Source organism: Geotrypetes seraphini, chromosome 8 (assembly GCF_902459505.1).
Source record: "Geotrypetes seraphini chromosome 8, aGeoSer1.1, whole genome shotgun sequence".
Taxonomy (NCBI): Eukaryota; Metazoa; Chordata; class Amphibia; order Gymnophiona; family Dermophiidae; genus Geotrypetes; species Geotrypetes seraphini.
The window spans coordinates 122,954,123-122,966,795 of NC_047091.1; the positions used below are offsets into that span (position 1 = coordinate 122,954,123).

General features: G+C 43.3%; 1 protein-coding gene across 9 annotated transcripts in view; it reads left to right on the forward strand.

Moving 5' to 3' along the window:
• MISP (mitotic spindle positioning) overlaps nt 1-12,673 on the forward strand; it is a 49,079-nt gene that overhangs the window by 11,599 nt on the left and 24,807 nt on the right. For 7 of the 9 annotated variants that reach the window (XM_033956067.1, XM_033956060.1, XM_033956068.1 and 4 more), the window contains exon 1: nt 12,608-12,669. The exons of the other annotated variants lie outside the window; for them this stretch is intronic. The gene's annotated coding sequence lies outside the window, so the exon portion shown is untranslated. Of the gene's footprint in view, nt 1-12,607; nt 12,670-12,673 lie in introns of those variants that run through there. 9 annotated transcript variants of the gene reach the window in all.

A 12,673-nucleotide genomic window follows, 5' to 3' on the forward strand; every position in this document is an offset into this window, starting at 1 on the left:
TTAGTTTTTGGTCCTGTATTTGCATGGGGTTATTTGTTTTCTGGTAGGAATGAATGTTAAGAAACATACAGTGTGCTTTGTGTAGTTTAATTTTGTGGTTAACCATTATGTGTTGTTAATAAGATTATATTGTGTGTGTGTGTATGAAAAATGAATGGAAAAAATAGTGTTACAATTAGTACTATTATGGGGGCGCAGATTGGGTGGAGAAGGGCGGAGTCAGGGCTACGACTTAGCCCAGTGCTCTTCAACTGCCAGTCCGCGGGCTAGTGCCGGTCCATAAAATAATTCTTTTATTTCCGCCTGTCCATAGGTGTAAAAAGGTTGAAGGACACTGCACTAGAGCACACCACAAGCTATGCAACACAGAAAAATCAGCTGTAGTCCTCCATGGCAGGGAAACTGATCATACAGTTAGATTTGAGAACACAGATGTCCCGGAGAAAAGTGGCTGAGAAAAATCAAAGAGGCAATGAAGGTAGCAAGACACCCCAATAACTTCAATGGAGATAAAGGGCTCTCCATAAACAAAGCATGGCAACCATTCATCCAAAAGAAATTCAGCGCAAAAAGGACTGGAGCTAAGGACAAATGCCTTCCCCTCCATCTAAAAGTTTCCACCCCACCCCCTTTTTTTCTGACAGAATTTTAAAAAAAATGTGACCACAGACATTCTCACCAAAAATTCAAATTTGTATTACCAACAAACTTTCCTGCCAAAATTCAAATCTGAGACCAGCAAACTTTCCAGGCACATTTCAAATTTGTGACCAATGAACTTTCCCGCAAAAATTCAAATTCATGGCCAACAGTCCTCCCTGTTCTCAATCAGGTCAGTGGACCCACTATATATAAAGACAAATTGCATACTTCACAGCATACTCTGAAGAAAGTCACAGCATTATTGCTGAAAGTCGGTTCTACCCAGTGGCTTACTAAGCAGAGGCGAGCGGACAGCACGTCCTGGGTGCCATCTTGGTAGGGATGCCAGTACCCCTCCTCCTCTCTGCCACTCCTCTCCCTACCATCCCCACCATGTGCATGCCTTCACTTCCTTCAACTTGCTGCTTGCATCAGTGTTGACTCTTCCTCTAATGTCACTTCTGGGTCCTGCACCTAGGAAGTGATGTCAGAAGGCGAGCCATTGCCAGCGTGGGCAACAAGTTGGTTATGCTGCTCACGCCGGGAAAGTTAAAGAGCTACAGGGAAAGGAAAATGGCACGTGCACACGTGGCAGGGGAGGTGGGGAAGGAACAGGGGGTGGAGAAGAGGGCAGGGAAGGGGTGCCACTGCCCTGGCCGCTTTTCACCCTCACTATGCCACTGGTTCTACCTAGGACAAAAAGAAAATCCAAGAAATCTGCAGTAAAGGACAAGGAAAGGTACTGCAGACAAATGTACAAGATGCAGGCAAAGTTTATTTTAAACAAAACAAAACAAACAGTTTGTTGTGTACAAATAGACAACTTTATACAAAATATGGGAACCAACACGGTCCGTGTTTCGAACAACACATCTTCTTCAGGAGTCCTGGTAAGAAAATATGTAAAATCATTAAATTATTACAATGTGAGTACAGAATAAGTGGTAACGGGGTAATGGATAAGTGATTAGAGGAGAAAATGAGAGATAAATAAATATGGATCGTCGTAGTGTTGAGAAAAATAAGAATGAACTAATTACAGGAGCAGATGTACGAGATGCTTGGATTAGAAAGAAAAACACAGAAATGTATCTTCAGCAAGGTTTTACATTTTGTAAAGGACTTTTCAGAGTGTATAGTTGGGGCAAGGTTGCTCCACAGTCTGGAAGCTAGGTAAAGAAAGGTAAACTGTAAAGTGGATTCATAATGGACTTTTTTAGGGGCTGGAAGCACCAAATGATGAGTCAGTGGATCTGAGAGCATAGCTGGGTGTTTATGGAGAGTGTGGTGCAGTGGTTAAAGCGACAGCCTCAGCACCCTGGGGTTGTGGGTTCAAACCCACGCTACTCCTTGTGACCCTGGGCAAGTCACTTAATCCCCTCATTGCCCCAGGTACATTAGATAGATTGTGAGCCTGCCAGGACAGACACTGAAAAATGCTTGAGTACCTGTTGATTATTATTTTGCACTATTAGCACACTTTTGTGCACTAGTACACATTTGTTTACTTACAGGTGAGCCCGTTCCCCATTGTTCTCTTCCTTTTTTTGTCTATTCTTCTAAAAAGTGTTGTAACTTTCCCCTCCTTTCCTCCCAATTCAAGTTTGTCCTGTCTTCAAGAATTTTGTCATTTGGTTTGTCTTTTTTGTAATTTTACTTTTTTTTAATAATTTTGTACATCACTTAGCAAACCGAATAAGCGATTCATCAAATACTAATAAACTTGAACTTGAACTTTTACAGATTAAACCCTTGTGGGTATATACATGTGACAGCTGGCACATTAGGGGCCTTGTAAAACCCCACTGTGAGCTGTGTGACTGAGGGCAGTGGCGTACCAAGGGGGGGCGGGGGGGCAATCCGCCCTGGTTGCAGCCTTAGGGGAGGTGCACAGCCAGCCTGGTCCCTATCGCGCTCCCACCCTCCCAGCGAGAGCAGCAAACCTCCCTCCAGTAGCGTCGGCTGCTTCGCGGCTTTCTCCTCCCTCTGCCGCGTCAGTAGATGGAAGGAGTAGAGAGAGGGAAACAGACACTGAATGGAAGTGTGGGGGAGAGGACGGACAGCTGCTGAATGGAAGTGTGAGGGAAAGGGGGAGCAGATGCTGGAAGGAAGTGGGGAGGAGAAAGAAAAAAAGGGCACATGCAGGATTGAGGGAAGAGGATAGAGTTAGTTACTGGAAGGGGTGAGGGAAAGAGGTGGCAAGCTATAGGTAGACACAGTGAAAGAGGGAAATTGAGGACTGAATAGTAAAAAAAAGTATTTAGACAGAGGCAGAAAATAAATTAAGAAGGAAGACCAGGGAAGAACAGGAGGAAGGGAGCGGAGAGAGAGATGCCAGAGCAGGGGGGAAGGAGAGGAGACAGATACCAGACCAATGGGGGTGAAAGGAGAGATGGAAGGGGGAGGCATACTGTTTCTGGAAGGGGCATAGAAGGAGAGAAGATGCCATATAGGGGCAGAGAGATGGCAGACAGTGGATGGAAGGAAGAGAGTAACAAGAAGATGAGGAAAGCAGAAACTAGAGAAGACAAAGATAGAACAAAAATTTTCTATTTATTTATTGCTTTAGGAGACGTGTCACTGTTTCTGTGGTATTGCATTGTATGCAGAGTCCAGCTTCTTGCTGGTTCAATTTAACCTTTGTCTATGTATTTCTATTTTATCCCTCCTTTTACAAAACTGTGGAGCGTTTTTTAGTGCCAGCCGTGGTGGTAGCTCAGAATTCTATGAACATCAGAGCTGTTACCACCATGGCTAAAATCCACACTACAGTTTTGTAAAAAGGGGAGGAGTTAGTTTGTGATGACATTCCATACTAGGCAAAGGTGTTTTCTATGTTCTGTGTGTTCGAAAGACATGGTTTTTTGTTAGGATTGATTACAGGATTGATCTGTACTAGTCTGGCTTGTTTAGTTTTACAATGGGTGTATTGATGTTGTACTTCTCACTGCAGTATGTAAGATGCTGCCTTTTCCTAGGTACTCATGTGTGACGTGTGGCTTGTTACTAAAAATCATGTTTTTCGTACAGATGGGGAGGGGGGAGTGCCAAAAAATGATGGGCCCCGGGTATCACACAAGCCAGGTACGCCATTGACTGAGGGCTCCCCGTTTATCACCATTATTATTATTATTATTATTAACATTTTCTTTAGATATCGTTGATTCGAGTTGTTTCTCCCCCTCACCCCTCTTACAGGGTTAAGGAAGATCAGCTATTTCCATTGTTTGGTTTTCTTCCCCTTTTTTGAGTTTTCCTGATATGTTATGTTATAGGCAGAGAGCAGACTGAGGCGAGGAAAACTTTCACATATGCTTGGTCTGAGGGGGGAGGGGGGGTTATATGACCAGACACCCCAAAATTAAAGAAGAAGGCATCAGTGAAAACGTTCTACTCGAAAACAGCATGGGTTTAAATTCAGGAACAGAGACCTTTGGTGAAACTCATATGCATACAGATTTACATATGGACACTACAAAGATACCTGGGAGCTCACTACTCACCCCGGGAAAAAGGAGTTAGAAAACAAGACTCCCAGTAACCTGGAAAGGGAAAGCTTGTCAGGAGCACTTTGGCAACCCTTTTGGGGATAAATGCTAGCATATGCCTAACCCTTGGTAAGCCAAAAGGATCCTGATGTGGCCAAGGACCTTGCCCTTTGGGGGCCAGAGTGGGCCTAAAGGTACTCAGAGTGATCAGTGGTAACCAGACTGATTAAAGAGACAGATCAGCACACTGAGACATAAACTATAGTCAGATGGACACTATGGTCACACTGAGACATAAACTTATGCTCAGCTGGACAGGCCTCTGCTGGGAGGAGGGGGGGGAATCATGAGTTTTGTTCTTTTTGCTGATTATGTTCTGTTTTCTACAATTTTTTATACTATTCACCCCCCTTTTTATTATACTAATATGTTTTTATTGTTCTGCACTGCACTGTTGCCTGCATGAAAAGCGGTTAAACAAATGGAAAGGGATGGAAAGGAGAGGAATTAAATCTGAAATCAAATCTAAATTAACAAGGCTTTTCAGGACCCAGCAAACAAAGGGGAAGGGAATCTGTAAAGAAGACCTTTCAGAAATGTTGTGTATGCCATGGAACATACCTTTTAAATCATGTGTTAATTAAAATCTCCCCTTCATTCTCCCTATCTGAAAGATGAGTGAGTGCAATCAGGGAGAGGTTCTGAAAGGGGTTGGCGAGTGGTGGCCATTACCAGTTCCAGTAGACTGTAAAGCACATTCCTTCTGTACTTCCTGTAGGTCACAGATTATTGACTTAAACCTCCCAACACAGATTTATTGCTTTAAGAGAGAGGGTTTATGACCATTTGGCAGTGTAAAGGTTGGTAGATATTTGCAATTCCTGCCAAGCCTTGTTTCTGAAATTCTTTTGAGAGTGTTGCCAGGGCAGGCAGCCTTGGACACAAGGTACAAATTACTCAATACACACTGGACGAAACCATTTTATTTGATTGTCTTTGACACTGAGAACTGGCTGTGTTAGCCAACTTGCAGATGTATAGGCTAAGGAAAAAGGTATTAGTAAGACCATTTATTGGACTAATTTAACACAGCTGTGACTGGCTTTAGAAGAAACCCACCACTTTTACCCTCCTGGTTAATGTGTATTTCTCTTTACACACACATGTATGTGTATCATTTATTTATTAATGTTGATGTTTTTCTTAATTCATTACAGATAACTCAAACTGAATTACAAAAAGCATAATACAAATGAAATTGACTTCCATAATTACAAGAAGCTTAAAAAAAATTCCCATCACTTAACCTCCCCATTGCGCCAGGTACAAAATAAATACCTTTTCATACGAGGTATAACACTATGTATTAAATATCTCAAAAGCAAATTATATCACTTTTCTACATAATCACCCTGTTTTGCAATACATTTTTCCCAGCATCTTACTAACATGCTAACTTACCACTTCTTCCACCCCATCCATTTGTCTTGCCTGTTTAGATTGTAAGCTCTTGCAAGCAGGGACTGTTTTCTTACTCTTTGTAATTCTGTACAGCGCTGAGTGCGTCTGGTAGCGGTATAGAAATAATAGTATTAGTAGTAGTACCGTGTTTCCCCAAAAATAAGCCCTAGCAGGATTTTCGTGGTAGGTCTTAATATAAGCCCTACCCCAAAAATAAGCCCTAGTCCCAGGATTCGCCGACAGTTCCCCTTCCCTCCCTCCCATCCCTTGTGCAGCAGAACCCTTGAGAGAGCACCGCCCCCCTCTGAGCACCCACCCCCACTGCACAGCCGAACCCCCATCCTTCCCTCCCTCCCATCTGAACCCCGCCGACCGTGAGCGAGCCATAGTACATACCTCCCTAAGCAGCGTCAGACCAGTAGCACTCTAAACAGGCTGCTATGGCCTTGTCTGGCCATGAATTCACTCTGCTGTATTATTGATGACATCATCAGTAATGTGGCAGTGTGAATTCATGGGCAGACAAGACCGAAGCAGCCTGTTTAGAGTGCTGCCAGGCCGACACTGCTTAGGAAAGTATGTAGGGCTCGCTTGCAGCCGACGGGTTTCAGATGGGAGGGAGGGAAGGATGGGGGTTCGGCTGCGCAGTGGATGCGGGTGCTCAAGGGGTTGCTCACTCAAGGGTTCTGCTACACAAGGGATGGGAGGGAAGGGAAGCTGAGCAAGGGTCCTGCTGCATGAGGGATGGGAGGGAAGGAAAGATAGAAGCTGGGCAAGGGTCCTGCTGCACGAGGGATGGGAGAGAGGGGAGGAAAGATGCTGCACATGTTAGGGAGAAAAAGGAAAGAGGAAGAATTGGAGTGGAGAGGAAGGGAGAGATGATCATGTACATACCACGAAAATAAGACCTAGTGTGTTTTTTGAGCTTAAAATTAATATAAGACATTGTCTTATTTTCGGGGAAACATGGTAGTAATATGTAAACTTTTTTGATTGTAAGTACAGAAAAACAGTATATCAAGTCCCATTCCCTTTCCATAAGAACAAAAATAAATGAAATGATGCCAAATGAAGATGTGGATTCTAAAAAAAAAACACAACCGTTTGGTCTGATGAAAAATTTAACCTCCGTAGACCATCTCATGTCTACCCTTAACTCATCTGTTCCGAGTCCTCAGGATTTAGCATTGTATTTTAGTAATAAAATGTTGATGGTCAGTTTAGCCAGTAAAGGCTGCTGAGAGGACCTCAAATTACATGAATCAAGGAACAGGCAGGTACTTAGGACAATTCTATGACAAGACATCACGGAGAAAATTAGGAGCTCACCTACCATATATTCCTTTCTAGAATACTAGCCTAACCAGGTATTTACATGCCTAGAATTTAGGCACAGTCTCACCATCCATGGAGCCTGTGAAAGTGCCTAAGTGCTACAGGAACGTGTAAGTGGGAACCCCTCCTATGTCCTGCCCTTGTGGAAGTCCCCAGTGTTGTAACTAATTACAGTGGTGCCTCACACAACGAACTTAATTCGTTCCAGGAGCAAGTTTGTTATGCGAAAAGTTCGTTATGGGAAACGCGTTTTCCCATAACAATACATGTTAAAAAAAATAATTCGTTCTGCAGCATAAAATATGCTAAGATGACATAAAAAAAGATAAATTTGTCAAAATGGTGAAAATGGTGGTCTTGCTGAGGCCAAACTCTTTGACGAGGTCACACTGTTTTACCCCACATTCACTCCTTCTAATTATTTCCCGTTTCATTTCAACAAAAATCACCTTCCTGCTTTTTTTAGAAGCCATGATATATAAAAAATATTGAGTTTATCTTAAAAGGACGACTGTATACAGTGAGAGAGGGCAGTTAAGCGCAGTGACTAACGACTGCCTGCAGTGCCTGCGCGGAAGGATGCAATACATCGGCAGCTCGGGCGACTTCGTTGTGTGAAACGAAGTTCGTTGTGTGAATCAAGATATGAAGTTCGTTGTGTGCAGCGTTCGTTGTGCGAGGCGTTCGTTATGCGAGGCACCACTGTACTGTACTTTAATAAAAGTTTTGATATAGTACTTTTACTTGTAAAGAAGTACAGGATAACATTTGTTACTTTTACTGAAGTAATAATTTTGTCAATTTTTACTGCTTTTACCTAGTTACAGTTGATGCAGTTAAAAGTGAAAGTGTAGAAGACAATTCCTCAGTAAAACAAATGAAACAGCAAAACTGGGAACAGGATTTTGGTATTGCAAACTTCATTATGCAAATAGTGGATCAGTAGCATAGTGAGGGAGGTTGGCACCCAGGGCGGTAGCGCCCAGCGTCGCCATGCCATGCATCCCCCCTCTTCCTTGCTTGCCGCTTGAGCGCCTCCCATGCCCCTTGTGTACCTCTTGAACAGTTCACCAATGCGAGCAGTATTTAGCACCTGCTGCTTGCGCCAGCCTTGGCTCCCCTCTGATATCATGTCCTGGTCCTGTGACCAGGAAGTGATGTCAGAAGGAAACTGAGGCCAGCACAACTAGCAAATGCAAGATGCTGCTTATGTCCATGAATATTTAAAAAGGTACATGGAGGTGGGGGGTGGAGAGGAGAAGAGGCGCCAGCACCCCCAATGAAGACAGCATCCGTGGCGGTCCACCTCCCCCCCCTTATTACACCACTGCAATGGATCATTTCATCTTAAATTTTGCTGTTCAATGAATATAGCCCAGACATGGGCAACTCTGGCCTTCAAGGGCCGGAATCAAATCGGGTTTTCAGAATTTCCCCAATGAATATGCATGAGATCTATTTGCATGCACTGCTTTCAATGCATATTGTAAACCCGATTGGATTCTGAACCTCGAGGACCGGAGTTGCCCACCCCTGATATAGCCATTTGACCACCATTTGAGCATGCTACCATAAGGTATTGTATTTACACTTCATAAGGATCTCTGGTGTTCTACTTTTGACACACATTCAAACACACACGTTGGTTTTTATTTGTGTTGTCCTTTTTAATTTCCAGATCTTTCCTTAACGGTTGGAAGTGGGCTAGGGTCATTATATGGATATATGCAATAAGAACATTATGTTGGTAAAATACAAAGAGGGGGGTCTTTCATTGGGTGTTCATGAAAGGCTTCTCAGTTTTTTTAATCAATGTAATGAGGTTCCAATCTCTGTATCTTTGTTGCATAAGTGCTGATGGTGTTTGATTCCAAATAGATCATATGATAGCATTTTTTACAAAAATGGTGTGATGAGTTGGGGACTCAGATTTCTCTTCAAGATTTTAGTCAAGCAATTCATTGTTTGCCTAAAATTGTTAAGGTTTATGTCTGGAGGGATTGTTCGTGTGGAGGGGCATAATCGAAAGGGACGTCTAAGTCCGTTTTCGTCTAAAGTCGCAAGTCGTCCAAAGTAAAAAACAGCCTAGGACACATTTTTGAAAAATACATGCAAATTGTTTTTCTTTTGAAAATCGTCTAATTAAACATCCTGCCGATCTGATCGTCTAAGTCGCTAAATCGTCCATCTTTATACCACATTTTCATCCAACTTTTCGTCCAAGTCAAAAATGCCTAGAACAAGCCCTGTTGGAAGTGGGAGGGGTCTACAAAGTGATGGACTGAACACCCAGACATGGCACCTAAATAATGGGGTATCTTACAGGGCACTGCTGTGAACTTCACAAAAAAGGTGTCATGTCTTCTCCTCACTACAGCTCCCTTATAGGTCATGGTGAGCCTCCCAAACCACCTCCAGAATCCCCTAGACCCACTTATCTACCACCCTAATAGCCCTTATGGCTGCAGGAGCCACTTATATGCCAGTAAAAAAAGGTTTTGGGGGTGTGTAGAGGAGTGCACATGTTTCAGTATCAATGCAGTGATTACAGGGGCTTATGGGCATGGGTCCTCCTCTCCATGAGTCCCTAACCCACCCTCAAGATGGCTTAAGCCGCATCTGTGCTGGAAGATTAGGCTTTCCTATGCCAGGTTGCCAGGTGATGATGGTCTGGAGGTTGAATTTTAAAGGTGTGATTAATATTTTTAGGGGGGGAGGTCAGTGATCACTGGGGTGTGTGAGGGTCTGTTTTATGTGTTTGCAGTGCTTATCTGGTGACTTTAGGTGGGTTTTTGTGAGTTAGACCATGTTTTACATGGTCTAAGTCAGTGTTTTTCAACCTTTTTACACCCGTGGACTGGCAGAAATAAAATAATTGTTTTGTGGACCGGCACACTACTAGGACTAAAATTTTAAAACCCTGTTTCCGCCCCATCTCCGTGAGCTCGGTCACCTCAGTAACTTTAGAAAAATAGACAAATATAGTGCAAAATATAGACAGCAGATATAAATTCTCAAAACTGACACGTTTTGATCACTAAATTGAAAATAAAATAATTTTTCCTACCTTTGCTGTCTGGAGATTTTGTGAGTCTCTGGTTGCATTTCCTTCTGTCTGTCTATCCTTTCATTTCTTTCTTTTTGCACTCAGGCCCAACAATTGCCCCTTTCTATTCCCTCCCTCTTTCCTTCTCATGTCTTTAGTGCCCCCAGTGCTTCCTTCCCAAATCCTTGGTGCCCCTTCCCATTCCTTTAGTACCCCCAGTGCCTCCTTCCCATGTCCTTAGGGGAGATCCTGCCAATCCAACTTGATCAGCTTCTTCGACGGGGTAACAAAAGAACTGGATAAAAGAAAGTCCCTAGATGTGTTGTATCTGGACTTCAGCAAGGCTTTTGACAGCATCCCACACCGTAGACTTTTGAACAAGATGAGTTCATTGGGGCTAGGAGAAATATTAACTGCATGGGTTAAAGACTGGCTCAGTGGTAGACATCAGAGGGTGGTGGTAAACGGTACCCCCTCTGAAAAGTCGGAAGTTTACAGTGGAGTATCGCAGGGCTCGGTCCTGGGCCCAGCCCTATTTAATATCTTCATACAGGCTCTGCCTCAGGGACTTCGGGGTAAAATTGCATTATTTGCCAATGATGCTAAATTGTGCAACATAGTGGGCGAAGATACCATGCCCGACGCTATGACACAGGACATACTTTTTCTGGAACACTGGTCTACTCTTTGGCAGCTGAATTTCAATGCCAAAAAGTGTAAGGTTATGCACCTTGGTGGCAGAAACCCATGCAGAACCTACACTCTGAATGGTGAGACCTTAACCAGAACTGTGGCAGAACGAGACCTGGGAGTAATCATTAGTGAAGATATGAAGGCAGCCAATCAGGTGGAGAAAGCCTCATCTAAAGCTAGACAAATGCTGGGTTGCATCCAGAGAAGCTTTGTCAGCTGAAAGCCCGAGGTGGTGATGCCACTGTACAGGTCCATGGTGAGACCACATCTGGAGTACTATGTACAGTTTTGGAGGCCACACTATCGGAAAGATGTGCTAAGAATGGAATTGGTTCAACGATTGGCCACCAAGATGGTCTCAGGGCTCAAGGATGTCCTTTACGAAGAAAGACTAAGTAAGTTGTACCTTTACTCTCTCGAAGAACGCAGAGAGAGGGGTGACATGATAGAGACGTTCAAATACGTTACTGGCTGCTTTGAGGTGGAAGAAGATATCTTCTTCCTTACATGCCCTACGGCGACAAGGGGGCATCCGCTGAAAATCAGGGGCGGGAGATTCCATGGTGACACTAGGAAGTACTTCTTCACCGAAAGGGTGATCGACCGTTGGAATGATCTTCCACTTCAGGTAGTTGAGGCCAGTAACGTGACTGACTTTAAGATCAAATGGGATCAACACGTGGGCTCACTTCAAAGAGGAACTTAGAGAGGAGGGTTATTTGAGTTGGCAGACTTGTTGGGCCATGGGCCCTTTTCTGCCGTCATGTTCTATGTTTCTATGTTTAGTGCCCCTGTACCTCCTTCCCATGTCCTTAGTTCCCCTTCCTATGTCTTTAGTGCCCCCAGTGCCTCCTTCCCATGTCTTTAGTGCCCCCAGTGCCTCCTTCCCATGTCTTTAGTGCCCCCAGTGCCTCCTTCCTATGTCCCTCTCACTGCCTTCCACACTTTGTCCCACCCCCACCCCCGAAGCCAGCCTGTCTGCCTGTCTACCTCTCTCCCTCCCTCCCTGGCCAAAGCCAGCCTGCTTACCCGACTACCTCCTTCCCTCCTTGCCGGCAAAAAAAAAGTCTCCCTCCTTCCTTTCCCCTGCTCTTACCGCCCTGCTGCTGCTGCTAAACCCGACAGGAAATCTTCTTTCCGACATCAATTCTGACATCGGAGAGGACGTTCTGGGCCAGCCAGGCAGCAATTGGCTGTCTCAGAATGTCCTCTCCGACGTTAGAATTGGAATTGGAGGAACCAATTCCATCATTTAATTTTATTTGAGATTTGGTAGGTTCGCACATTTCCTAGACAAACTTGTCTCTCTTTGAAAATTTGGACCCATATATTCAAAATCTTTCCTCTAGAGCACGAAGTATGATTCTTAATGTATTATATTGAAGCTTTAGAAACATTCATTGCATTTCAACACCTTGTAATTTGAGCCATATTCCATTCTGGGGGAGGGGAGGGAATATGGTGGATGATAGTAATTTGTTTGGAAATTCTTGAATTGTATATTTGTTTAATTCATTCATTACAATCTTATAATTGGAAATAAATACTATGGGGGAAGGGAAGGGGAGAGAGGAAGGGTACAGGGGGAGTGTATAGAGGTATGAATAGGTATAGAAATATATTTTGGAGGAATGATAGAAATATGTATGGAATATTAGAATTTTGAATTTATTTGTAATTAATATTTTATTATATTGTATTATTGTATATTTATTTGATTCCTTCAATAAAATGTTTTAAATTAAATTCTCAATTGTAAATCATTTTAATTGAAAACCTTGTTGTTTTGTATTTTCATTTATATCAAATATATTTTTAGTATTTCTGAGCGTGTTTTTTTGTATTACAGGCAATCCCCGGGTTAAGAACGAATTACATTTTTAAAGCTGTTCATAAGTCGGATTTGTATGTAACTCGGAACTTGCAGATTTTAAGATTCTTGCTGCTTACCTCTGCTCCCAGCTGACAAAAGGGCCAACTGTCCCTACCAGTGTTCCTTCTAAGGTAC